This window comes from Mauremys reevesii, linkage group 5 (genome assembly GCF_016161935.1).
Source record: "Mauremys reevesii isolate NIE-2019 linkage group 5, ASM1616193v1, whole genome shotgun sequence".
NCBI lineage: Eukaryota > Metazoa > Chordata > Testudines > Geoemydidae > Mauremys > Mauremys reevesii.
The window spans coordinates 23,956,641-23,984,317 of NC_052627.1; the positions used below are offsets into that span (position 1 = coordinate 23,956,641).

The 27,677-nt window shown below is 40.1% G+C and overlaps 1 protein-coding gene and 1 long non-coding RNA gene across 8 annotated transcripts in view; one reads left to right on the forward strand and one right to left on the reverse strand.

The window, feature by feature from the left end:
* The window catches only part of GRID2 (glutamate ionotropic receptor delta type subunit 2), a 1,020,962-nt gene that overhangs the window by 87,671 nt on the left and 905,614 nt on the right, over positions 1 to 27,677 (forward strand). The window lies entirely within an intron of this gene.
* Positions 328 to 6,089, reverse strand: LOC120407197. The gene is made up of 3 exons (XR_005599836.1): positions 5,998 to 6,089; positions 3,353 to 3,481; positions 328 to 742 (listed from the first exon to the last, which is right to left on the reverse strand). It is a non-coding gene; the product is annotated as an uncharacterized LOC120407197 (long non-coding RNA).

Sequence of the window (27,677 nt, forward strand, 5' to 3'; positions counted from 1 at the left end):
TTTTGTTTTTTTGAATCAAGTAATGGATGCTATTTACAGATTCCCCCTCCCCCACACACTAACCTGCATGAACCTGTAAATTGCACACAACAAAAATATTTTTTGTTTCTGACTGTATCCTGGATAGTTGTTGTGTTAGCCTTCTAACCAAGAGATGACTCAAAACTAACCTGCAGACTTGGCATCTTCTTTCAGAGTTTAGTTTTTATTCTGTCTTCAGTAGGGAACAAATTCCAGATACCAAGCGCACACATTTGCACATACGGTGTCCACCTGGTTTAGTGAGGTCTCCATGTTGCTAATTCCTTGCTGAGATCATACTAAATTTCCTAAAGATCTCAAAATAGAGCTGTAAGAATCAGTATATATTTAAATACTGGTGTTAATATGCAGTTACCCATTCAATAGATTGTATTCTCCTGTTTTGAAACCAGAAATAAAATCAATTGCTGTTATTTATAAGAATCTGACTACTCTGATCAACCAGATTATTTAAAACCTAGAGCCAGCAATTGAGCTATGATGGTTTATATCTGATCAGTTCCTTTCCCGAGAGCTCTGATCCTGCAGAGATTTAAGTATCTGCTTAACTTTAAGAATGTGCATAAATATTTACAGGATTAGTAAACACAGCCTGTTACTGATATTATGATCCCCTCTATCTTGGGTGTCAGAACAGTGAGGATCTTATATGGCATAAATGTGAAGAACTTGGAGTTTCCACCGTAGGGTAGTTTTCTTTCTGTGTGAGAGAATCAATAGTATTCTAAGATTAGTCTGAGAGCACATTTATTTTTTTCTTCTTGTCCCTCAATTAAATAAACAAAAGCAGCTAAAATGACAGATAATATAGCTTAAATGAAATATCTATCTTAGAATATGTTTCTAAGTGATGCTCTATTTGTAAAGGTGGAAGTGCTCTGTGACAGCCTTTGATTTAAGTAGCAATTTTGGTGAGGTTGCACTAGTCTATGGCTTCCTTGTACCAGTGTATAAATGAAGAACTATAGCTAATAGAGTGCACCTTCACTCTGAGACCGTCTGTTGTTATGCTCCCCCTTCCTGATGGGTGCTTGCCCTCTGGCATCAAATCCATAGAAGTCTGTTGTAAGAACCCTCCTTCTTTGTGCATGCCTAACACAATGTGCTAAACTCTCTGGCTCTCTAACAGAGAGGGTTCTGTGTCTACACTCTTAGCAGTTTCAGTACTAAATAAATCACACTGTCTTTATCTCCAAAACATTATGAATTGCCCTGTATTTCTAGTAACTGCATTGTGCATCCTAACATGCTTTCATTTCTTTGAGAATACTTTTAACTGGATTTAAGGCATGATTAATTCATCATTGTAGTCAGGTTATTAAACAGCTCTTATGATGTACTCCATAATACAACTTTAAAGGGAAGGATAAATGGAGTGAGACTGGTTAGCATAAATTTATAATTGATGTAGGGCCAATTCTCAACTGATGTAAATCACATAGGTGCAGTGACTCTGATCGGGCTATGTGATTCAATACACAAGGTGAGAGACACAAATTGGTTTCCACTATCACATCTTAATAGTAGTAATTTGTATTTGCTGGATATGGTTGTCTTTCATCCCAGGATCTGAAAACACTCTTTAAAATATTTTTAAAGCCTTCAGCAACCCTAAATTGTAACCATCAGAAAGCTAGATACATTTCAGTATATTGGAGGGGAGGGCAAAATCAGTACTTGGTCCTACTAGTGAAGGCAGGGGCTGGACTTGATGACCTTTCAGGGTCCCTTCCAGTTCTATGAGATAGGTATATCTCCATATATTATTGAAGTCAAGTCACTTGGATCCAGGTCGTAAAGCATATCCGTAACAGAGCAGGGAGTAGAACCCAGGCACCCCGAATCCTAATGCCCAGCAGTAACAAAATGACTGACTACACTTTGTCAATACTAAACATCGTTCTGGTTCACTATGCATATCGCTGCATACATTGCTCTCAGTACTGCATGTGAATAAACAACCTTTATTTGAAGTGTTCAATGTGCATTGATAAAAATGAATGATTTGATGCCAAAGGCACATCAGTTTTTTAGATTGAGTAAATTATATGCATGTCATGCATTATGACATTCAGTCTAGTGCTTCATGACACGTGACATCAGCATATGTGAAAGCTGCAAGAGAGAATGTGTAGAAGAAGGGTGAAAGAAAGCTTTGAGCTTTGCTTATACTGTCTTCATATTTCCTCCCTCAAAATGTCAGGATGGGGTAGGAAGTATCCATGATGTATAAAATACCATATAGGTCTCGGTTGTGCCCGGAGGATCGTTCTCTCATTGCTCTTTATGCTGCTCAGCACTTGTGTCAAATTATGTTTGCAAACAGATGTTTTGTTTAGAAGAAGAGTCCAGGTTGAAAGAGTGCTTTGGTGGAGTCCAGCTATCAAAACCAATACTGCACAAAAGCTACATGTTTTAAAAAACCCAAATACTAGAATGTCTGGAAAGCAATAGTTGAGGAATCCAGACAGCTTCCCTAATATCTTATAACCTTGTATCACTCACTCTTGCTCTTATCTAAACTTAATTTTGCCCACTAGTGTTTGCAAAGGGCACAATGAAAAATGAATAGTAGGAGGTCACTGGAATCAGGAAAATGGAATAGAAAATGGGATTTTATAAGCTCCTAGTAACTTGGTCATGTTCTCTGGAGTGGCTCATGTGACACTCTCTCTGAGTGCCAATCTCAGGGCAGACTGTCAAGAAGCAGGGCAACCTCTTCCTCCCCCGCCCCCACCCTTGGTTGTATGTTCTATAATAAGATTTCACCAACCCAGTAACAAGTGTGAATTCTTAAAGCACTTTAACAGTCTTACTATGGAGTCAGACCATCCCCTTCAGCGTTCCAGTCTATCTTGTCACCCAGGCAGGTGGGACTTGGTAATAGATGGTCTCTTACACCAAAAATCACATCAGTATTCAGGCTACTCCCAGTCCCAAAGGACCAGTCACTCACCCCAGGTCAACTATACTTCAGTTATCAAAACGAAGACAAGACTTGTAGCCAGTCCTGTAACTAACTAAAGGTTTATTGACTAGGAGAAAGAAATGTTACTTACAAGGTGAAAGAAGGTAAGATAGAAACACAAATGAGAGAGCCTTGGGTTGCAAAAGAGGATATAATATGTACATTTTATAAGTCCCTTAGGTCTAACCCAAGCTAGACCACTGTAGATTCCTTGATTATGCTTAGAAATCCTCGCTCCTCATCGTTCAAGCAGTACAGGAATAACAATTTATCCTTCAAAGGCATTTTCTATTCCCTTTCCCTTTGTTGAAGTTGGGATGGGATGAGGACTTGAGCACTTACCTCTTCAGGAGTGTGGGAAACATTCAACAGTCTTTAGTCCATGATGGCTTGTCTGATGTCTGTTTGGCCTTCATTTGTTGGGGAGGAGAACACCTCTTGTAGTAAACTATTTCATGCTTTTTCTCCTGACTGTCGGCAATTTACAGCTTTAGCAAACATTTTTATAGTTAAAGAGCAAACATTACTGTATAACATGGGATACAGATATTATAAGTAGGATAAATACTTGCTGCATCCTACAAGCATTTCAAGTCTAAACACATTGTTAAAACTCTATCTATTTTAACTGTATTAACACACAGAGGTAAGCCAAAATAGTTTCCAGCTATGCAGTTGCTAGCATTCAGTGAGGTCTGGGGCCTTGACGTTAGCCAGCACATAGTCTGCCAGCATCACAACCTTGTTATCTGGAGTCTGTGGAAATACACATTCAGCCTTACCCTGTTTTAATTAATTTGGGGGGGAAGAGTTGGTGATTTTTGGTTTTTGTTTTGTTTTTAAATGAGCTTCAAAAGTTTCAATTAGATTAATAAGGTATGAAGGAGGAGATTCCTATGCTGTCTGATCTTCAGAGGCCATCTAAAGTAGAGATCCCTTAATGCAGAGTTTAGCAAGTCTGAGAGGTAGGGGATGTGACACTCTATACCTTGGGGGAACATCCTGCACCCCCATGTTCATCCTTATAATATGATTGTGTGGTATCCAATGCAAAGTTTGTCATGTTGGGTGTCTTCAGAAGGCTCATGATGCACTGAGCATTGTTGTTATAGGTTGTAATTTAATGTACATAGTTATGAGGCTGAAAATGTGTCCTCTTGGCTTAAAACAAGCCCAGGCAAAATTCTCCAGGAGCAGAGGGGCAGTTCACACCTCATCAGGGTATGTATGGGACAAGCCCAGCCCAGCCCAGCCCAGCATGAGCAGTCCATACTCTTCATGCGAGGGGGAGGGACAAGCAAAACCAAACCAAAAGAGGGGCCTTCCAACTTAAAGCACAATTGTCTGACCTGCAGAGATGAATCTAAATATTATATCATGGCTGATTTTTGTTGTAGATATCTTTAAAAGTTAAATTTTCAACCACCTTTACCATTTTAAAATGTTACACATCTAGACCCTTAATTTCCCCATTTATGTTTAAAAAAAGGGGGGGGGAAGGAGTTGGAAAAAATCCTTTTGCTTTGAGATACATGTATGTATTTTTTTTAAATGTGGTTTGTTTGTTCTTCCTAGGGAATAAATTATTTCCATTCCACTGAGAACTCTCCATCAGCTTACAAGCCATTAAAGTTTTATAAGCTGGTAATTAACAGGAGACTTCCAATACTCTTTTGTGTGTGTATGTAACAGATTTATGAATGAATGTTTATTAATGTAAAATTGCCTTGGAATTCTTATTCCCTTGTCCTATTCCCATCCACATTAATGCTGAAGGAATTCATCCCCCATTAAAGCCAGTACAATATATTATCAAAACAAATAAGAATGACTTGCTACTTGTTACAGTACAGAGTGATGATGATACTGCTTACATTGTCTATCACTATTTTAATCTTTAAAGAGTTTTACAAGCTCTATACACTCCCACATTCCATCCAAAGAAACCTGGGCTCTGGGATGCCCATGATAGAAAGGCCACTTTGAGGAGGTCTTAGCAACATTATCTATTCAGTACTCCCTATTCTGAAGTCACAATCTCGATTAGAATTCCAGTTTCCTGTCACAGAGGACACTTCTTTTCACTAGATCACAACACTCTTAGTGTTCTTCCCTAGTAATTTTTTTTTTTTTTGGGTAAAATAGTTATGTGGCTACCATTCATCATCATGAAGCAAAATGCCGGTTAACACCAGACCCATGACTTGCCTCTTCACTACCAAACGTATTGATATTCAGGTCTTGTCAGTAATTGGGGTCTGTAGCAGAGCCAATCTCCAGGCACCCTAACAAGTGCAGCAGGCCTGTAGTAGTAAGCTGCCTGACTGGCTACACCTCCTGAAAGGTGGGAAGAGCTAGCAGACCATCTCTTAAGCCCAGCAGCAACATCAGTTTGGCAGCTGCTCAAAGAGTTTACCCACGTGTGCGATAGCTCTTGTTCCTGCCTGGACCCAGCTCTGTCCCCCCCACCCTTGCCTCCCTTCACTCCAGGTAAAGGGTTCTGACCCTCTGCTCAGATGCCTGACTTCTGATTCCAGCTCTGATCCCTTGCTCTGGCCTCTGACTCTGATTTGGATCTTAGGCTTCTATTCCTGGCCAGACTCCTGCCCCAACCATTAGGCATGACTGCCCACATCCAGGAGCAGAATGCCATCCTGTGAGCTCAAGCTGCGCCACCTTTAGCTCTGACTTCTTTCTCTCTCCCCACCCCCCCTTCAGTAGCCTCAAGTTCCCCTTGGGACATGCAGCTACTGGCTGTCAAGGTGACTTTCAAGGAGAGGTGCCACCCTTAGAAGGAGCCCAATTCTCAGTCCAAGTCCTGATGGCTCAAAAGAACGTGTAGTATCTATGGAATGCTAGACACCTTAAGTGACACTACATCAGTTCGTCCATATTCTCTGCTCACTTTGACTTTATGGTAACCTGTCACCCAGGAACAAGAAACAGGAAGACTGATGCCCTATCCCACAAAGATGAATATCTCAAACCTGGTGTAGAGTCCTCTGCCACTGTGCTCAAGGTGTCAACAGTATAATTGACAGCAGTCTGACATCCTTCACTCTACTGCCCAAAAACTTGCTCACAACCCAGATCTGCCAGGCCTTGAATGATGCAGAAACCTAAGCTGACTCGGAATTCTGATTACAGAATGGACTCCTCTATCACAAGGGTTCTGTTTTCCTGGAGGGACAATCTAGGCTTCGGGTATTGAAACTGTGACAAGGTTTGCTGTTTACAGGCTATTTTGGCCAATTCAAGATGTGGAATGTCATCTGAAGGAGCTTCGGTGGCCAGGCCTGTAAGCTTACATCAAGGATTATATTCAATTGTGCAAACTCTGTGCCTGTACCAAGAACCAATGATTGAAACTCTGACATGTCCTCCAGCCTTTGCCCAGTCCTCTCTACCCTTGGTCTATTGTGTCAATGGACTTCATTGTAGAACTGCCACACTCCCAGGGACAGTCAGTAATCTTGGTTGTTGTAGACCTCCTAACAAAGATGGCACACTTCATCCCATGCCATACTGTTTCTATGGCATGGGAGTTGGCTTGGTTCTTGTTGGAAAATGCCTTCTGCTACCAGAGATAAGACCAGGGATCCCACTTCATCTTCTGATTCTGGCAGGAATTTCTCACTCCTGGGCATTGAGGCTTTCACCTCATCCACCTGTCACCTACAGGCTAATGGCCAGGGTCAGTTAACTCCTTTCTGAGTTACTACCAGGACAGCTAGCTCCCTCTGCTGAGTAAACATATAACAATGCAGGCAATGACTCGACTCATCATAGCACATTCTTTGCAAACTTTCACCCCTGGTAGTACCCAGACTTACTCATAAGTTTCCCCAGTTACAGCTGCTGAGGATTTAGCCTTCTATCTATACCAGGTGCACCAGAAGCTCACAGAACAACATGTAATCTGCTAAATACATTTTATAAATGCCATGCAGACCAAGCCCATCAGGCTGTAAATAATCTGTAAGGGAAAAGGTATGTTTCTCCGCCTAGAAACTTACACTAAGCTGTCCACCTGCCAAACTAGTTGACCAATAAATGGGTCACTTCTGAATTATAGAATGGGTAAACCCAATGGCCTTCAGGTTCCAGTTGCCTGAGTCCTTGAAGATGGATCATATCTCACTTACAAGCTCTACACCAAGAACCCATCCATAACAGTCCACAGACAGGATGTACTTTATCCATTGAATCCTCAACTTTTGGTGAGTTATGGGAAATCTCCAGTACTTTATCTGGACTGTGGCCTTCCCAGTCGACCAAGTGGTTTGGGAACCGGTAGCGAATTTCAATGCCCTGGACCTATTGCAGACCTTCCATTGGGAGTATGCTGAGAAACTGTGCCTGGAGGACCCTCGGAGGTATCTTCAAGGGTGGCTGTGGGGGATACTGTCAGGAATCAGTACTCACTGCCAACCTAATCTCCGGGCAACCTAACAAGTGCAGCTGGCCTGTTGAAGTGTAGCACATCAGGCAGCCTACCTGATAGGTAGGAAGAGTCAGCAGACCAGCTGTTAAGCCCAGCAGCAGCAGTTTGACCACTCACAGCATTTACTCATGGCTGTGATAGCTCCTGTGCCTGCTTGTTCCCAGACCTGTTTCTCCTTTGGGCCCAGCCTTATCCCCTCTTGCCTCATTTCAGGAATCTCTGACCCTTGTTTCCAATACCTGACTTCTGAATTTGGCTCTGATCTCCGACTTTCTATTCCTGATCTGTCTACGGCGCTAACCACTTGCCCTGACTCCAGCTCCAACCAGTAGGCATGATAAACCACATTCTGGCCTCTGACATGTCTGAATCCAAACTTAAGAACTGACCTTGGCTCTGGGCTGAGCCAAAATTCCTTAGCTTTGAGGAATTTTGTTTCAGAACATGAACTCGGCTGCTTAGCTCCATTTCTAGTTGTTAATGGTATATTTGCAGGGAGAAAATAGGATGTTGTGGCCAATGACTCTTCAGTGCATGGAAAAGGCATATAATGTCCCATAGTAGTCACTCTGCAGTCTGGAAACTGAAATATTTGGCATGTTGTAGAAATTGAATTCAGACCACTTCAGGGTAAGTGGTACAACTGCCATTTAAATCAATGGGAGTAACAGCCACTTATACAATGGATGACTGGCCCTTGGGATGGTGTGCAAATCAAGTTGCCGTAGTTGGTTGCTTTTCCTGCCTCTCCCCCTACTTTCCTCACATGCAGTGTCAGTCACGTTCAGTGTGCTAAATTTGCCAGATGTGCCCATCTTTTGCCAAGTTGCATCTGATGTGTAATTTACCCCACCACTTACGTCACAGCTGAATTTGGCTCGAACGCCTATAGGAGTTGCACCCACTTACTCCAGGATGTATATGGCTGAATTTGGGTGTTTCTTTTTAATCTGATCTCAAAGCTGACCCCTTCTGTCTTGGTTAAATGCACTGCCTCTGTTCCTATAAGCCATGCTGCCTCAAATGTGTCCACATGGCTCAGTGCTAGCACACTCACCCTCTGAGCCGTGAGACTGTACGTTTTTAGTCCCAACACCAGGACATTGTCATGTCCAGTGCTGACACTTCAGAGGTAATAACCCAACATCCCTTCTGCCTTGCTCATGTGACTCTTCAGATAGATGGATATTGAAAACACATGGCTTTTTTTTTTACAAGTAGGATATTATTCCTCTTAATAAAATAGATTCCAGATATCCAAGGCAGCATGAACTGTTGTTGAATGCACCTTACTTGCTACTTTTGTCTACAGTCTGTCCCACTTCTACTTCACTGCTTTGTAAAGTTCTTTGAATGTGACCGATGTGGGAAATAAAAAACCATATTCTATTGTGTTAAAGTCTTGGAAGGCAGCACATCCCCTCACTCATCTCAAACCTACTCCTCAGCCTCCAGCATTGTAGTTAAGTTTGAGTTAAAACCAGATTTCCAGCAGAGCTTCATTTTGATTGAGAGGAGCTGAACTCACTTTGAGAAGACTTTTTATATATAGCAAAGAATATTTATTTCTATTATCATGAGATCAGTATTGGCTCTTAGCATAGATGCAGTTACACTTGAAATTGTATCCACATGCTTTTGGGTCTGGGGAAAAAAAAAACTGACCCGATTTGATTGGTATTTTGAAATGCCACTTTCAGAGTTAAATTACCGTGCACCTTATATCAATCACACCCAATCATTTTTTGTTTCTCACTGACTTACTAGTTCCTATTTATTCCCATCACCCTTTTATTATTACTTCACACGGGGGAATGAAATATTTGTATGTTTGTTGTTTATCTATTAGGATTATTTTTCCTTTTCATCACTGCAAAAGTTTTTCAACATTTACAGAAAATCGATTGTTTTCATTCATTTCCTAGAAACAAATGAAGCATATGAGTAGGTAGTATGTACTGTGCAGAAAAATATAGCTGAAGGGGCCTTATGCTGAACACCACTGTCGTCCTGGCACTGTGGGAAAACTTGTTCTTGTGAAAGAACAATTATTGGTCTTGTTCTCTCTCACATGTAAATCAGAGGTAATTCCATTGAAGTCAAGGGAACTAGCATAAAACCATGGGGCCTGTAGTTTCCATTGCTTTTCGGGGTGGAGGGGGGGAATGTTCTCCACTTGAAATTTCTTTTAGCGCTGGTTCACAAAGTATTTAAGTACCTGCCTAACTTGATGTGCATGAGCAGCTGAATTGATTTTAATGGAACTACTCTTAAAGTTAGGCACATGTTTAAATATCTTGCTCTCTCTGTGCCTTTATATTGTTCTCCCCACTCCAGCCCACCCCCAGAAAAGAGAGTGGTTTTCAGTTCATCAGAGGAAAACAATTTATTTTTCAGAAGTTAAAAATGTCAGTGCCAGTTTGATGTTGGAAATGGTAATATTTTTATCCTGGCATAATACATAAATGGTTAATTTCCCCCCCTTGCAATTAGCTCACAAAGCAAAGATGATGAAGCATCTGTTTCATATTTGTGCATTCTGTGGATAGCATGGGGTTCTGCTTATCTAAACCAGCTGTGCAATTTCAAATAGAAATAGTGTTCTTAAAATGGGCATTGTGAGTGAATTTTAGTGGACGGTAAGGAGATTGCTTTCCCTTGGGTGCTATATCAGTTCAAATGCCATGGGATCCTTTTTGGGAAGGAAGGCATTATGGCCCTATTTGAAGTCTACGGGACTACTCCTATACATAAAGTTAGGCACAGTAAGTACCTTGCTGAATTCGGTCCTACATCAATATAAAATAGTTATTCATTATGTAGGATTTTTTTTCATATTTCTGTGAACCTCAATATTTTAGTTTGTGATAGATTACAGAAACTGTATAGAGAGCATTTTTACCTATAATTCTACCTTGAAACAGCAGGACTAAAGATGATATACAGAACTAACCACAACAAAGCACTGGAAAAACAAATGACTCTCACCATTTTTCAGGAGTAAGTCCTGTCAGCGCCAATTATTAGAACTGTAACAGCCTTGAAATTCTTGAAACTGAACTAGGCAAGAGTGTGTTACTCTCTCTCAGGCAAGGTACTCTAGGTACTATCTGACCCAGCAGTGAATGTATGGCTGTTGATTCACAGTGTTTATGGTTGGTTACTAAAGCCTGTTAGCAATCATCTGAGATAAATGAGGTTTTTTTGCTAAGTTGCTGCTCCAACGTAAATAATATCAGAGTTAAGAATCTCTTTTCTTTCGATTTCAGTGGTGTCAAGCACTGTATTTGAGTTATGGTTGCCTGTGTTAGCCACTGTCAGATGTTGAAACATACAGAAGAGAGACTGTCTGTGCTTCCTGGTTACCTGTTTGGGAGCATTATACAGCTAAAGCATTTTAAGTATAGTTGTACTGTACTCTGAGGTACATGTTTTATTCCAATATATTGTATGAAGATATTGAACATTTCTATGTATTTATTACAGGTCACAGCACTGGAATTAAATATGCAGGCTTGAATTTTTAATATAGTTCTTATTAGTATATTTTCAGTTCCAGGAGGCAAAGGCATTGTGGTTTAGTGGATAGGGCACTGACTTATGAGTCTGGAGACTTGAGCTCTGCTACTGATCTGCTGTGCAACCTTAGCAAAGTTGCTTCACTTCTCTGCCTCTGTTTCCCTTCCCACTCTTTTTTGAATTGTAAGCTCTGTGGGCCATGGAATTCCTGCTTCTCTACATATGCACAGTGACTAGTACAATGGGAATGTGATATTGATTGGAACCTTTAGATTCTACTATATTGATAAACTAGCAACTGTAGTGTTGTCTACCATGCTGTTTGGAATCTTGGCACATGTTGACTTTTCAATGGGCAGCGCTATGCAGTGGTTGGGTCCTACGGCAGAACTTCACTAACTTGTACTTTGTAAGCTCCTAAGACATGTAAGTCAGGTGGGTAAATGCAAGACTGAGTGTGTAGATAAGGGCTTTTAAACTTGTCCTCTGGCAGATCACACCTAAATGCCTCCCTGAGTGGGTCTGGTAACTAAGGGCTTGTCTAAAGAAACATTAAGTTTGCAGCAAGCTGGAATGTGAATCTACCCCTCGCTATCTTGCCACAGACTAACTGTCCGTGTGCTCTCTCCTGACTTACATTAACAGTTAATATGCTTTGATATACTCTCGATTCAGAGAGGACTACAACAAACCACATTGACAAACAGTTAACATGTCATCAGAGTGCACATGAACAATTAGTCAGCGGCAGGCTAGTGTGGGTATGTTTTCTCACTAGCTTGCCGTGAACTAATTGTGTAGACAAGTCTTTAGAAACTACCAGTAAAACCAATGATCACCCTTCTGAGATTTGTGCTGGTGGCCTATAGTTTAGCGCGTGCCTGGGACGGCAAGCCACGGGGGGGCACTCTGCCTGTCGCCACCCGGGCGGCAGGCAGGTTGCCTTCAGCGGCATGCCTGCAAAAGGTCCGCTGGTCCCACGACTTTGGTGGACCTCCCACAGTTGTGCTGCCGAATCCACGGGACCAGGGACCTCCCGCAGGCAAGCCGCCAAGGGCAGCCTGCCTGCAGTGCTTGGGGCAGCGAAATACCTAGCGCCACCCCTGAGTTTAGGACCCTTTCTCCCCTTTGGTGCATTCAGAAAAGATTGATGTGACCAGGGAATCTAACTTGCTTCCTAAAGGTTTTTCTCAGTCATGCTCAGCACTGCCCTTTCTGAGCTGCATCCACACATAGATTCAAGATTCCCAATTGACTTTAGCAGTCATTTGCAAAGATCTTTGAAGATGCGTGGAATTTGTTGTTTTCATGCTCTTTCAAGGCAACTCGGAGATCGGGCCACCACCAGAGAAGTCAGTGTCCCAACAAATTGAAGGCTAATTTTAAACCAGGGACAAATAAACATATAGTAGAATCTTAGAAGCTATTTACAGAATGACCTAGATTAGGCAAAGCCATCCAGAGTGGCGTTGGAGTTCACACTTGAAAACTAAGGTGTATTATGAATATTTACTCTTCTTTATTGGTGGTATTTTTTTTTTTAATCTTAGTTTGTTGAACTGGCATTCTGTGACACCTGCTTGGTTGTAACCTTTAGTAAATGTTACACCAATTGACTAGCCTTATAAAATACAGCCAAGTGGGTTTGTACTATTATAGGAAGTCTTGCTGTAGCTTACAGTGGAAGCAAAGTTAATCTGAATAAACCCTCAGAGATGGGTTAGATCATGCAGAACTACTTGTGGTGGTTAGCCTTGCTTCAACTCAGGTATGATATATTCAGTGAGAAATTTTTCAGAGGGGAGGAAAGGAGAATACTTTGAAAGAAAGTCAGGTACGCTCTTCACCTGTGAAAGAAGAAATAGTAAGTGAAGGGAAAACCTGAATTGGGTGGATGTTCAGTAAGACAGAAGGATCCAAGTCTTCCACATAAGTGGCTGTATCATCCTAGAGGCACTGATGATCACACAGTTAGTTACTGCTAACATGTAGGAGACTCTCTGAAGAGGGAACAGTCACACTTACCCAGAAAAAGAGTGCTGCTCTCTTTAAAGACAGCACATCTTACTCACAAAGGTTTTCACTCCTGATTTTCTTTGTTGATCCTGATTTCAAATTACTTGCTCGTACTTTTGGTCTAAGTTGTTCCTTTTTCACATGATACAGAGCTTGTTAAATTTACACAGGAGGAGAATTTTTAAATAGGTGCTTCAAAGATTATGATTTAAATAGATTCTGAGGTCAAGAATTAATGTAGAGGTCTCAGGGCTTGGTGGACAATAGCCATCGCTTCTAAGTCATCATGTCTAAAGACTCTTTGGATTCACAAGGCAGATTTTTCTAAAAAAAGCTTTATAGTGCTCAGTGGGCAAGGAGTCTGCATTTTCATTTGCCATGCTAAGTCCATATTGATTCAGCAGCATTTAAATATTTAAATAGTCTGTTTAAATAGCCAACAACTTCAGCCCATTACCAGTATCCATCTTCTGTTTATGTTCCTCTTCTGAGTTAGGGATTTTTGTACTTTTTGATATTTGTTCTCCATGCAGATGGGAAGGCCTATTTTTGATGCATAGCAACATAGGTATAACTGTTGGGTACTGGGGCAGCAATAAACATGGCCCCAAACATTCCCTGCTTCAGGCTAGAGCCTTACAAGTTCAAAGCAAATAGACTTCCCTGTTCCCTCTGCGAAGGTCAGTAAATAGTGATGTAAATTGTAATAATATAGCATAAATATCACTAAAATAAAATTACACTTGTTGCTGAAGTGAGGAAAATGCCCATTGCCCATCTATTATATTCCAACTGGAGCCAGCTCAACTTCTAGCAGCACAAAGCCCAAAATACACTGAGTAGACTCATCCTTTCTTCTCATTTTCTAACAAATCTTTGGAGGTACATAAGTGGTAGACCATATTTTCCATCATGCAGGTTGCAAGCCACTGGAGCATAATTTAACTTTGTGCTTGGAACTAGGCTCTCACTGATATGGAAGGAAAGAACAATATTGTGGATTGGCTGCCTAATAAAAGCAAGCTGCCACAGGCAGAGTTAAGCATCTTTCAGAGACAAAGCTGGCATAACCTCTTGGTTGTTCACAATGGAAAGGGTAGGTATTCTCAGGAGGAACCTACCAGCTGAAAACCAGGCTTGCCTCTTGTGACTGTGCAAAGTACTATGTCAAAGGCTGATCCACTCTAACTCTGGTTAGCTCCACTTGTTTCCATTATACCTCTTTATATACAAATTTGAACAACTATTTACAATGGCACCTTTCCCACTGAAATAAGGAGAGGATGATCCCCCATTGCCATGAGTTTCAAGATTTTACGATGAGAATGGCTTTAGTTAGATGCGGCAAGTATTGAAGAATTACTCTTCCAAATTACTCTTACACTTGATATGAGAGTCTAAAAGCATCCGCAGAGAAGGCGTGTGGATTAATAACTTGGGTGACTAATTTCTGAGCCTACTCTAATTGGGCCTGGTCCAAAGCCCATTGAAGTCAATGGAAAAACTCGTTTCAGTTTCTTTGGGCTTTCGATCAAGTCTGTTACTCTTGTCGCCCCATCTAATGCCAAAAAATCTACGAACGTCAAAATCTAACTTCAGGTCAATTGGTGTGTTTGTAAATTCTGCTGTGTATTCTCTGTTCAGAAAAGGTCCTTCTTTTCTTATGGAGACAGATTTTTATGGTCCTTTAGTGAAGATGACAATTTGAAATATTTTCAGAAGCCCCCAATTTAGTAATTTTGTTTTCCTGTGAGCTAAACATATAATTTGTGTTTTTTCATAAATCCAGAAAAGCTAGTATTACAGTATTTTTTTTCTAGCTGAACCCTTTTTGTGTAGGGCAATCAGCATTAGCCTAATTCAATCTTAAAAAAAGAAGCATTGCTTAGCTAATTAAATGTTTGTATGCAGTTCACAGAGCATTGTATTAGTGTTTGACATATCCTTCCACTTTGTCATGATTTTAAATTAGGTGCCAATAGAACATATGATGAGTTTGGGAAATGTTAATATGGAGGTCAGCCCAATTTACTATCAGTTTGTGCTAATGCAAGGAGCTTTTAACATATTTGCATATATCTTTATTTACAAATGTGGTATTGAAACCACTGAATAGAAAACTTCATTGCTTGATATTGCTCATGCTTTTTTCCAATTCCTGATTAAAGGCAGAGAACGTGGAAAACCACAACTATAGAACAAGAAAATCCATTACAACCATAATGACACAGATTTACATAGCACCTTTTTGTTCTGAAGAATCCCTAAGGTGTTGCTGTATATAGTGCTCCCTTCACCTTGCTACAGAAATGTAGCCATTTTTTAAAGTAAATGTGGTGTCTACTCTGAGCCAGTGATACTGTGAAAGTGATGTTAGAAGAGAAAGTGAAGAATAACTTTTTCAGCTTTCTGTTGAAACTGCAGAGAAAACGTAGGGAGGAAAAGGTAAGTACCATAGGTGAAATTATTTCACAATACAAGAAAAAAGGCCACAGGCTCTTTACTGATCACAAATGGTCAGCCTGTTTTATCTCATTCGAAAGATGGTATGGTCAATACTGTCCCCCTGCTCTTCATGCTGGGATATTAGTTCTCTACTAACAGCAGGGCTCAATCCTGCAAATGTGAATGTCTCCTGGAGAGTGCGGCATGGAGCTGAGCGCCCCCCCCATCTCCAATGGGAATTGAGTGCACTGAGCATCTTACAGGAGGTACTCAACACTTACTAGTATTGGGTCCTTGGAAAAGCAAGTGAACTTACTGACTCACTCAAATGATGTCCTTCTATATTCTGATTAGATTGATTGATATTGATGCTTAAATCCCCCTCCCCCCCCAAAAAAAAGCTTTAGTGAACCAGTTTGTTTTTTACTCGAGTAAAGCTCCTGTTAAAGTCTAATAGGGCATTTGTTTGAAATTCACAAACTGAAAATTTAGTTAAGACTTTAGGGTTTGGCCTGGTGATAGAATAGACAGCAAAAACTTGCAAGCGGTGGAGAATATCTGTTGCCTTTACCATATTTCAAATTTCAGAGTCTAAAATTTGAGATGGTCCTATAACCCTAGATCTAACACCCCCAAACAAAAGGGGTGTTTGAATCCCAATTCTAACTTTGGAACTCAGGCCCATCTGCATATAAAATGACTTTCAAATATACATGTGCATTATTCGTCCTACAAAATATCTTCTGTAGAACATTGCTTCTGAGGGTACTGTTTCCTTTAAATCTAATTCCTGTGCACAATATTAGAGTTGGGTGAATAAAGGATAGATTTGCTGGCAGCGCTGAGAAATCAAAATAAGTTTTGTGTCAAACCAAAAATGAAAAATGTTCAAGTTTTGGCGAGTGTAAAAGTTGAAAGAAAAATTGAATCAGGTGGAAACAAAATGTCTCATTTTCACAATTCTGAAAAAAATTCATTTTATTCAATTCAGTCAACTGTTTAGTGAACTTGATGCATTTGCTGAATGTTGAGGTTGACCAAAACTGCATTTTTTCAGTGAATAAACTATTCACCCCGTTTTTTTCCCCTGAGCTCTATTCAAAATACATATAATAAAACTTGTATGTTGTTAATCCGTGAATCACAGTGTTCATAGTTGTTTTTTGTGTGGATTTTAGGCCAGAATGGACCAATGTGGTCATATAGCCTGACCTCCTTAATAACAAACAGAAAAAACCCTCAAGCCCATACTTCTGTTTGAGCTATAGTGTATAATTTTAAAAAGTATCTAGTCTTGAGTTAAACACCAAATGATGATGAGTTCATTACATCCATGGGTTGTTTATTAAAATGTTTAATTACCCTCACTGTTTTAAAAAAATATATATATATTGTGCCATATTTTTAGTCCGAACTTGTTGAGCTTCAACTTCAAACCATTGGATTTTGTTGTGCTCTTTTTTTTGTATTAAAGAGCTGTCTACTAGCTAAAATCCTTTCCCCATATCAGATGCCTATACATGCGATCTGACTCAACTGCCCACCCCTGCGAAAAAAATTTCCCCTTTTTTCACAGATATTATGGAGCACACAGCAGGCAGCTATAACTATGGGGATGTTCTTTCCACTAAGGTCCAACTTTGTTAGTACACTGATCCAGCACCTTTTCAAACAACCAAAGGCACCATTCTGCACATGCTGAGCCTATAGTGAAACCATTCCTTACTGCTGTCCATAGAGCCGGTGTATGGATTCATGGGAGCAAGGGGCAGGCTGGGTACCCCAGGATAACTATAGGCATCTCAATGTTGTCAATATTCATTTTGTGGTCTGGAAAAAGTCCCGGATTGCAGCTTTTTTAACAGAGCGGAGTTCCTAAACATGTGTATGCCATGAACATTTCCCAACCATCCAACATTAATGTTGGTGAAATGCCCCCTGTGATCCACCAGCACTTGCAACACCATTGAAAAGTATCCCTTTTGGTTTATGCACTCCTTGGCAAGGTGGTCTGGTGCCAAGATGGGGATATGCATGCCATCTATCACCCCATCACAGTTAGGGAACCCCATTGCGGCAAAACCATCCACTATGTCCTGCACATTTCCCAGACTCCCTACCCTTCATAGCAGAAGTTGATTAATGGCCCTGCACACTTGGAGCACAGCAGCTCCCATGGTTGATTTGACCTACTCCAAATTGATTCTCCACTGACTGGTAACTGTCTGGCATTGCAAGCTTCCAAATAGCAATTGCCACTTGATTCTCCGCTGTCAGAGCAGCTCTCATTTTTGTGTTGCTGAACTGCCGGGCAGGGAAAAGCTCTGCACAAAGTTCCTGGAAGATGGCCTTCTGCATTCAAAAGTTCTGCACCCACTGCTTGTCATCCCATATCCGCAAAACGATGCGGTCCCATCAGTCAGTGCTTGTTTAACGGGACCAGAAACAGTGCTCAACTGAGTGCAGCTTCTCTGTAACTGCCAGCAGCAACTGTGAAATTTTTTTTAATGGCATGCAGCAGGGCTGCTTGCAGGACATTGCTATGTTCCGCGCAGCAGACCCTACTTTGGCTCTGGAAATACTGCAGGAGAAGGCACGAGGTGTTTGAGATGCTCACAGCAAGAGTGCACAACTGAGCAGGCTCCATGCTTCTGGGGTTATGGTGTACACACAGCGGTTTTAAGGTGCAAAAACCAGTGGGTGGTTTGCCATTGAGCATCATGGGATGCCAATGCAATGTTCCCATGCTCCCCTGTAACAATGTTTTGGTCCCATGAAGCTTCCCAAAACATACTGTGACAAGTTGCACTTGGGGATAGCTACCCACAATGCACTGCTTTGTGCATCGATGCAGGCACTGCTAGTGAGGACACATTCCATCGAGACAATGAGCATGGTGTGGCCATGCACAATAGACTTAATTCGGAGGCTTGAGGTTGAATTAGATAAAGTCAACTTAATTTTGTAGTGTAGACAAGCCTATGTTAGTGTTACTGAAAATTGTGGATGGGAATGAATTCCCACAGTTGATCCAGAACCAAGTCTAAAATAAAGTTTCATCTGCTATGGGGTGTGTGGGGGTGTGTGTATGTCGTTCTGGTGGGTTTTTTTGTTCTTGTTATTTTTAAGAAAACCTATTTGTTTGTGGTTGGTAAGCCTTAAGAAAGGAAATGGTAACGCAGATGTTCTTAGTCAACGGCATTAACTGAAATTCAGGCATATGTTGTCAGAAAGGTAACATCTTGCAGAAAAGTTCAAGTTTACTAAAATAATGAAAATACTGATGAAAAATTATATGTATTCTAATTTTACAGTAAATGATCGCTTATCTAAAGAAATGTTTCAGATTAAAAGGTTTTCTTACATCATTATTACAGGGATATGATCTAAATCTGCATGGTACATTTAAATTGGTGAGCTAGGTTATTTCCATTAGTGAATTATCAGTTATACATTTAGCTCTTTGTCAATCATAAACATTGATTACAGGCATTTAAAAATTGCGATGGAAATAGTTACTTATTGAACCCTTCATAGTTGGTTTGCATTTTAGATTACACTACAGCAGCTATAAGTAAAACTTATTTGGAGTACAGTCTCCTTTTTGATGAATGAATAATTTCCATCAACAAAAGAAAATATTCCATTGTGTATTAATACAGAGCCATTAGGTTTTTTTTCTAGAACTGGAAACTTGTAACACAAATGCCTGCAATTCTTTCATATATCGCACTCAAAAGTTTAACTTTGATGTAAAATTGTTAGATTGTATTTCCCACCAACTCAAACTGTAAAAAGCAAGGAAATAAGATAAATTATTCAACTCCCTATCTCCAGTCCAGGCATCAGTTCCCATTCTGAGCCTCCAACATGCCATATTGATAATCCCATTTTTTTTGAGCAATCAATGTGTAGATGTATCTCTTGGGCATAAACAAAGGCTAATGCAATACTAGGATGCATCGGGCGAGGTATTTCTAGTAGAGATAGGCAACTGTTATTGCCATTAATCAAGGCATTGGTGAGACCTCATCTGGAATACTGTGCAATTGTGGTATCCCATATTTAAGAACAAGGCATTCAAATCGGAATTGGTGCAAAGACGGGCTCCTATGATGATCAGAAGAATGGAAAACTTACTGTAGCGAGGAAATTGAGAACTTGGCTTGTTTAGCCTAACCAAATGAAGGCTGAGAGGAGATATGATTGCTCTCTATAAATACACCAGCGGGATACATACCGGGGAAGTGGGGGGAGAAGTTATTTAAGCTAAATGCCAATATGGACACTGGAACAAATGGCTATAAACTGGCCATCAACAAATTTAGGCTTGAAATTAGATGAAGGTTAACCATCAGAGGAGTGAAGTTCTGGAACGGCCTTCCAAGGGGATCAGTGGGGGCAAAGGACCTATTTTTTATCGAGTGGAGTGCTGAAAACGTTTATTGAGAGGTTGATGCGATGAGACTGCCTACAATGGCATGTGGCCCATCTGTGACTGCTAGTAGCAAATATCCCCAACAGCCAGAGATTGGCGGGGGATAGGTAGGGAGGACTCTGACTTACTTGGGAGAATTCTTTCCCAGATGTGTGTCTGGTCAATCTTGCCGACATGATTAGGGTCCAACTGATTGCCATATTGGGGATTGGGAAGGAATTTACCCCCAGGTGAGATTGGTAGAGACCTTGAGGGGAGGCGTTGTCTCCTTCTGCAGCATGGGGCACGGGTCACTTGCTGGTGGATTCTCTGTAACTTGAAGTCTCTAAATCACGTGAGGTATTCCATAACTCAGCCAGAGGTTATGGGCCTATTACAGAAAGAGGAGGGGGAGGGTCTATGGCCTGCAATATGCAGGAGGATACATGGGTGGCAGGTTTGTAGAAATTTTGGTGGTGTCCAGAACCTGCCCCCACCCAAACTCCGCCCCCCCAAAACTCCACCCCGCACCTGCCCTAAAGAACATACTAGCTATAATGACATGCAAGAGGTGGATGAGACAAATGGGGGAAAGATGAAGATGAGGTAGCAGTAAAATGAGCAGTTTATCATACAATAAGGATAGGTCAGTTTACTGTCAAGTTAATATAAATGCTGGTTTATAAAGCAAGGAAAGATTTCAAATTACAGACTATTCATACAAACATACTGTAGTAGTTGAATAACATGACATCACTGAACTCTTTCAATATCATTTTTAGTTCTCTAACAAGACAATAGAGCATTCCTTGAATAATCTTAACATATAGCTAAAGAGAAACTATGTTGTAACAGATTTAAAAGAATCTCTCTCATATTTACTAAAATTTCCATCTATTAGTATATATGATAAATACATCAAGCACGAGTGGTGATTAAATTATTGTGGCAAACCTGAATTTAAAGTTCTGGCTACTCCAATGTAGCAGACTGTTTGTTTTAAAATGTATCATAAGATTTTATAAAAAAAAAATCAAGGAACTGTGGAACTGTTTTAAAGTGAAACTGACATGTTAACAGAGAATAACATACTGAACCATGTACAAAAGAACAAATACTCCTACATTTTACTATATGACAGTTTTCAGGTTACTTAGAAGAGCCTGCATTAGCTGTCAAAACCCGCACCTTGAGCAGTTAACAGCTCCTGCTTCATCTTCAGTGAAGTCTACACAGAAGTCTTAGTTAAAGGAACTACAGGTAGCAAATGATGGGTAACTAAAATAAGTTTCCTCAAGGGCACAAGGAAAATGCTTGATTTTCATGTTTTCAGTCCAAAAAAACACTGGCCAATATATTAACAAAAAGCAATTTTGCAGTTCATTTTCTTTTCTCTACGATTTCCAATATTTGGTTCTTTTGATTTTTAACTCAGGTGTCCTGTAAAATTGCCGAATAAAATTACATTATTTTACAACTGTTTGTTTCAGTATTACATTACATTCACATTAAATTCTTAATGTGTTGCTAATGTTTGGAGGGTTGGGGGGGAAAGAGTGAAAGAAAAGACCCTTGCAAAAGTGCACTGTAGCTCCTAAAACATTAATTTATGTATTTTCTTATGTCAGAAAGCAAAATGTAACCTTTTGCTCCCTACTAGGGGCCCTCTGTGTCGGTTCCAAGGAAGGGGGTAATGGTGCTGCAGAATAAGATGCCACCTTCCCTTTACTCTATGGCGGGAGACAGAGGGGATCTGTGCATGAAGGGGGTCTCCTGCACTTGTCTTGTGGCCATAATGTGCTCCATGCTGATGAATTTTAATCTTTTTTTATATAATCATAAACCAGAGTCAGAGACTACTTAAAACATCCCTTCTCCAAGACATTTTTCACTGTATCAAAATTAAACACAGTATCTCTGTGTGGTGGGTTGAGTCACAGAAACGCCCTTGGGGACTGCCACCTGATGTGCCGAGACTACCTCTGAGCCCGTTTTCCCTGGCAACTTGGGATTTCAGTGCCCTGCCTGGTTATGCCAGACATGCTAGCCTGCTACAAACACAGACCCAGGTCTGAACCACATCCCTCAAAAGCTGCAGGCTGAACTGAAAACAGCTGAACAAGTGCTCCTGATCCCAGCATTCAGATACCCAGCTCCCAATGGGGCCCAAACCCCAAATAAATCCGTTTTACCCTGTATAAAGCTTATACAGGGTCAAATCATAAATTGTTCACCCTCTATAACACTGATAAAGAGAGATGCAGAGCTGTCTGCCCCTCCAGTTATTAATACTTACTCTGAGTTAATTAATAAGTAAAACGTGATTTTATTAAATACAAAAAGTAGGATTTAAGTGGTTCCAAGTACATCTCTACCCAGATAGAACACTGTCCTTTGGAGCCAAAAAATCTTACTGCATTATAGGTGAAACAGCGTTATATTGAACTTGCTTTGATCCACCGGAGTGCGCAGCCAAGTCCCCCCGGAGCACTGCTTTACCACGTTATATCGAATGTGTGTTATATTGGGTCGCGTTATATCGGGGTAGAGGTGTAATAACAGACAGAACAAAGTGAATTGTCAAGCAAAATAAAACAAAACATGCAAGTCTAAGTCCTAATACAGGAAGAAAACTGAATACAGGTAACTCTCACCCTCAGATGTTTCAATAGACTTTTTTCACAGACTGGACACCTTCCTAGTCTGGGCCCAATCCTTTCCCCTCGTACAGCCCTTGTTCCAGCTCAGGTGGTAGCTAGGAGATTTCTCATGACTGCAGCCTCCTGCATTGTTCTGTTTCACCCCCTTTTTATAGCTTTGGCACAAGGCGGGAATCTTTTCTCTTTGGGTCCGCACCCCTCCTTCTAAATGGAAAAGCCCCAGGTTTAAGATGGATTCCAGTACCAGGTGACGTGGTCACATGTCCTGTGAGACCCCCAAGCCTTCATTCTTCCCAGCCTGACTCTCAGGAAGGCTTGCAAGTTACACATAGCCATCTACAGTCAATTGTCCTATTTGATGGGAGCCATCAAGATTCCAAACCACCATTAATGGCCCACACTTTGCATAATTCCAATAGGCCCTCAGAGTTATATTTCATATTTCTAGTTTCAGACACAAGAATGATCCATTTATACAAATAGGATGACCACACTCAGTAGATAAGCTTTGTAATGATACCTTACAAGAGACCTTTTGCATGAAGCATATTCCAGTTACATTATGTTCATACTCATTAGCATATTTTCTTAAAATCATATGGAGTGCAACTTCACAGTCTGTAACAACTTAAATTGTTCTAATTTCTTCACCTGGTGTGTGTGTGTTTGAGCTGCACTCTTTCAATTGTGGGTAGGAAACATCTTCCATATGCTAACTATGGAATTCAATACGTGTTTGCTGTTATCAGTCAAAACTGTAGTGATATTTCAGTTTTTACTGATCTCAGATATGCAATCTGACGATCATAAACCTCACAGCCATAATAGTGTATCATATTAATTCCTTAATTTATTATATTTAAGACATGAAGTTTAGGTACCTCTGTGAAGCTCTGGCTTTTTTACAATAATTCCTAAAAACATCAGAATACATTGTTGTAAAAACATTTTATCAGTTCCACAATCACAAAAAATTGAAGGAACAAAACAATAAATTTTAGTTCTTGTAACTTATTAAATAGTTTCTGAAACATTGACTTGCGGTGCTGTATGAGGGATTTTTAACTGCATGATTCTAAAACAGAGCAAAGGTGGTGACAGGAGTGCTGATAAAAACTTATTGATGTCTGTTTAAGACAAAAAAAACTTTCTAATAGAGCCCTTTTTAAACAGTTTACCCTGAAGCCTTGAAAATATTTAAATGCAGTAATTTATAATGGTTATTTTATTCTCTTATTTACAATTATAAAATATCTTTCATCAAGGATGAGAAAAAGTGACTGAACACACAATGCTGTCAAGTATATAAAATAAACTGAAAAGTCTTGTTTGTTTGCAATCTTACTTTAGGTATAGCTTTTAACTATACTTGTAGATGACTAGATACAACAAAGGAATCAGAAATGTGACTTATTAAATGTGCGTCTTCAACTGTTTGCTCTTGGTTGCGGTTACAATAAACTCTAGCATGGAACACCAGAAAGTGGTGTTTCAATTATTTCTGAGTGGTTCCATACAATTCTAATGCATATTGTAACACATGTATTTGTTATGCATCCTGAATGACCTGAGAAGGGGGAAAGAGAAGATTGGCAGAAACACTTATAGACTACAAAGATAAGCACCATGGAAATTCCTGAGGAAAATATAATTATTATGTACACTGTATCATTATGCATATGCAAGGGGGTTGAACTAAGATTGTACAGATACCTTAGTTCTGGCATTTCCTAACTTGAGTGCTTGACTTTGCAACCTTAGTATTCTTTTAGCATTCCTTATTCATATATAATGTTTGCTATATATTGTGTATGAATGCAAATATAAGCATGAACATTTTTTATATAAATATTGTATGAGAGACTGTATGATGGTGTGGTACAATATTATGTTATGTTGCCATGAGACTGGGCTAGTCATGTTTCTCATGAGGTAGAGATTGGAACTGATGATCCTAAGTGAAAGCCACTCACAGCTCTGGGGGAAGGCACCTGAACTTTTTGTGCTTAGCCAAACCAGCAAACCTTTAGAGGTTCATGCTTTGCTTGGCCATATGTCACCTCGATCTAGGGGAGTAAGTCAATTTACTTACCAATTCTGTGCTACAAGATTCCTCTATCTGACTTAAAGTAGTTGCACAGACCACGAATTCATATCTGAGTTTCTCTAGCTGAATTTTCTATAGTAAGAGTCTTTACCATAAGAGAGTTTATCTCTCACACACACAATATTGGCAGTTTCAAATTTATTTTTATTGAATAACACCCCAAAAATAAACCATTACATCACAGCAGTCACAATGCACCCTAGCTAGACTAACATCGCTAACTATAGACCTTGGTTACTTGTCTTTGGAAAAAAATACAACAGGGCCTAAACCCTTAATTTTATACAAACACATGCTCCTTACAAAATTAAATACAATGAGAGGGACTTCTGACAATTGGAGATCTTCTGCTTTCATGTAGTATTACCCTGGATAATATATTGACAATCGGATAAAACATTGTACTAAATAACCAATTGTTTCAGCATCCATAATATTGACCATATACACAACTTTAAATAAAAAATAGGAATAATTAATGTAGCTGTTAGGCTCAAATGGTGTCTTTGGTTCAATGATGTAATAGAACTCAGACATTTGGCCTCCAGTCTATAATCCCTCCTTAATACAGTTTTCCCAGTCTAAAGCCCCCTGACTCCTGTACAATTTACAGGAAAGTATATTGAGATCCAAACCATGGATTCAGTCTGGGTTACTTCTGTCATCTCTATCTTCTCTCTGCAGAGCTGGGCTGGATCTGACTGTTGCTCAAAATGGCTACCCATTTTGTACCCCTGATAGAACTCACTACTGATTGGTCAGGACCTTTCAGCTTTTAACTGAGGCCTGGTCTACACTAGAAAATTAAGTAGGCATAACTAGGTCACTATGTGTGAAAAATTGACACCTCTGAGTGGCGTAGTTTACACCTACCTAAGTCTCCACATAGATAGCACTTCTATGCTACAGGTTGCATTCTTCTCTTAAACTAACTACCACCTCTCGGAGAGGTGGATTACCTATTTTGACAGGAGAATCCCTCCCATTGGTGTTGGTAGTGTCTACACTGAAGCATTAGAGCAGCTCAGCTGTGCTACTGTAGCCATTAAAGTGTAGATATACCTTAAGAGAGTGTGTGTGTGTATACATGCAGAAATGTCAGTCCTTAATGAAGCCTTGCACACCCGTTTCAAAACAGCTATTGAAAATGGATAACAACTTCCTGCACTCCCTCATGTGCTGAAATAACTAATACTTTTCACTCACTCAAGGTTCTATGCTGCCACCTTGCCTTAGAACAAGTAGAATCAGTGGCTGTAATTACAGCAATACATTTTGGGGGTTTTTTTGGCTGAAAATAACCAGGCAGGGAAATGGGGGAGAAAAAGGGATTACATATGTAGCTTGGTAGTGTTTGTATCTAATGGTGAATAACAGATCATAGCACTTCAGTCCTGAAAAAGATACTGGAAACATTTTGGTTTTAAATTATTCCCTTACATCTCTATATTGCATCTATTGTTGTCTGTTAATGAACAGAAATGTAAGTAACTGTGATAACTACTCCTTCCTAAAAGAGAGACAGTTACTTGACAATGAATATCCCTGCAGTCATGCTGATAAGCACTTTGGCCTTCATCCTGGTAGTTTATCATACACTCAGATGTCTGTTGGCAGTGGTATGGGATTATCTCGGTGGGTACCAATACAACAAAGCATTCTGACTGGGTGTGAGTGATGTCATGTCCTGTGATTACTGATGGATGATCACCTTTCCCATTGGCAAAGAAGAGAAGAAAACAAATAAACTTGTTATTTAGCACAGTGTTTGCTGGTAAGATATGTTATCGGTCCCAGCATTTCACTGACATGTTTAATAGCTCTGACAATAGCCGGTTTGAGATTACTGTAGGGTAAAGTAAACAAAGGGGGATAGGGTGGGCTGATGCAGAACTCTTGGAGGAATTCCTTATAAGCAGGAGTTGCTTTCTAACCTCAACTAAACTACGCTTTCAGTATTTGGGGGCATTGGTATTCTGACTGGTGTGATATTAGCATGCAAAGTGTTCCCTTGTCCTTCATACATAATCTCTTTTAGCTAAAATAAGGGCTTTGTTCTCCCTTTCACACCACAGAACATCCATTAAAGACCATTGACCAATTTTGATGCATATTCCAGGTATATCCCGGTAATAGATCTAGCCTGTGACGGACTGCTCCAATCATGTCCTCCTGTTGCAGTGGACCCCTGGGATGCAGAGCACTGCAGTTTGCTCCAGTGCCCTGGTGAATTGTGCCCTGAGATTTTTAACTAATTTAAAATCTTATTGGAGAATTCATCTCCTCTGACCCCCAAACAGATCAAGCATCTTAAGATTTTTTGTTTATTGAAAGCTGTGCAAGCTGATAAAAGAATCCTGTAAATTGAGCAGGTGGGAATGAAGTAATCTTTTTTTTATATAAAATAATTAAATCACAAATAAATCCTTTTAAAAAAAAACTTTAATTTTATTGATGAGCTCTGTTGCACATAATAGCTTGTTCTTTGATTTCTTCTTCCATCGGGCTGGTCCTGCAAAACAATGACTATACATTGGCCACATTTTCCCCTCCACATGTTAACCCAATTGAATTTTCTTACATTAAACTTGCTTCCATACACCTCAATGGAAGGGGACATATATGGCTCTAAGAGGGAAAAAGTGCACACACAGTCATGAAATAGCCACTTGAGGTGTTTGTGTTTTTGTTTTTTTTTCTTCTTTCTTGGAGATGTTTTATGATAGGATCTAACCTTTTGGGAGTTCAGATGAAAGCAATGTCACTTAAGTGCTCAAGGCAGGCCCTTATTCTGCAAATACTTAATTGTGCTAAGCTTCCCACATATTGGAAGTCCCATTGACTTCAGTGCAATTTTTCATATGTACAAGCAAAAATGTTTAAAAGGTCAGGGCCGTGTTCTGAGAAACAAACTAAATATTGAGGAACTAACCAAAAAGGAGCAATCAAGAGAGAACATGAATGACTCCAGGTCTCTCTCCACTCTTAATCTCTGCCACTCGAAATTGGAATTAAACATTCATACTAAAATTATTGATATCTTTCTGCTGTACATGTTG